Source organism: Nematolebias whitei, chromosome 2 (assembly GCF_014905685.2).
Source record: "Nematolebias whitei isolate Nwh7 chromosome 2, NemWhi1, whole genome shotgun sequence".
Taxonomy (NCBI): Eukaryota; Metazoa; Chordata; class Actinopteri; order Cyprinodontiformes; family Rivulidae; genus Nematolebias; species Nematolebias whitei.
In genome coordinates this window covers 14,305,765-14,307,583 of record NC_056499.1, presented here as the reverse complement: position 1 = coordinate 14,307,583, position 1,819 = coordinate 14,305,765, and positions in this window count along the sequence as shown.

The window sequence follows — 1,819 nt, the reverse complement described above, 5'->3', positions numbered from 1 at the left end:
AGACAGAGTCATGTGATCAGCGATAGAGCATCATAGAAATGAATCGTTCCTGCAGGAACAGATGAAACTCCACCAGCTTCAGGGTCAGGTGATCACCTTGTTACAACTTCTGGAAGTTACAGCTCATTTAAAGAAACATATATTTTGTTGTTGTTACATTTATGATCAACAGATCTTAAGATTCATTTTATTTAGTTATTTTGGGAAACTTCACCTGCACTTTAGTTTTTGTGGAGGATTTATTGATTTATATTTTGTGCAGACTTTCAATCTAAATAACAGAAGGATCATTTTTATTTTTATACTTGGAGACTGAATACTTTACTAAATAATGTAATTTCAGTAAAATTAACCCTTGTTTTTTTTTAGTTTTTATATAATACTGCAAAGCAGCATGTTAAGTTAATTTTGTCAAATTAATAATTACACTGCTGGCCAAAAAAAAAGGTCACACTAATATTTGGTTGGAGCACGTTTATCTTTGATCACGTCATGTGTAACTGTTTCTTTGTTTCTATAAACTTCTTCAACGTCACAAGATCTGTTTCATCCAGTGTTGAATTAATGTTTCACCAACATCTTTCACTGATGAAGAGACACTGGTCATGATGGTGCATCACTTCTCCTGCCTCTCTTCTGACCCTGATGCACCATCACTCTGGAACAGGGTCAGTCTGGACTCATCAGACCACATGACCTTCTTCCATTGCTCCACAGTCCAATCTTTATGCTCCCTAGCAAATTGAAGCCTTTATTTCCAGTTATCCTCACTGGTTAATGGTTTTCTTAAGGCTACACAGCTGTTCAGTCCCAGTCCCTTGAGTTCCTTCACATTGTGTGTGTGGAAATGTTCTTACTGTCTCTATGAACCACAGCCCTGAGTGCTGCTGGTGTTTTTCTTCCATTGGATTTCACCAAACGTTTAAATGATCACAGATCACGATCATTCAGGAGTTTTTTTCCGGCCACATTTCTTCCTGGAAGACGATGGGTCCCCACTGTCCTTCCAGTTTTTAATAATGTGTTGGACAGTTCTTAACCCAGTTTTAGTAGTTTCTACAATCTCCTGAGATGTTTCCTCTGCTTGATGCCAATGATTTGACCCTTCTCAAACAGACTGACATCTTTTCCACAACCACCATGAGTCTTTCATCATGTTGTTGAAGAAATGAGAAGCAACTCATTGCACCAGTTGGAGTTAAAGAACTTGTTGCAGCTGAAACATAATCGCCCGTGCAGTAATTATCCAACAGGAGGCTCGGACCTGTTTGAAGAGTTAAATCCAGGTGGAGACCTTTTTGACCCGGCAGTGTATCATTTATTTTTTTGTTTGTTTGTAATATCACAAAATTTATCTTTTTCATCAGAATACTCTGAAATATCACAATATTATATTTGAGCCATATCGCCCACCCCTACTGTGACATCATAGGAACTCAAGACACTATTCAGAAAATACAAGACTTTTAATAATAAAAAAAAGAACAACAAAACATGGGGAGTGTATATTTACCATTTATCATACTGCAAAATAAGTTACAGGAAAACCAAAACTATTATTAAGCTGCAAAAGTTACTTTTATTTTCATTAATCCACAAAATAAAATAAACCATAGCGGCAGTGCTTTGGGCGGGTGGAGATAATTTGGGCAGATTTGGAGTCAGATCATCAGTTTTTGAGTTAATCTATTAAACACATTTCAAACATCATTAGTGGTTCAAGCTCCCCTGACATTTCTCCATCACTGACTGTCATCTGCCAGGATGTTCACCACTGACTGTCATCTGCCAGGATGTTCACCACTGACTGTCATCTGCC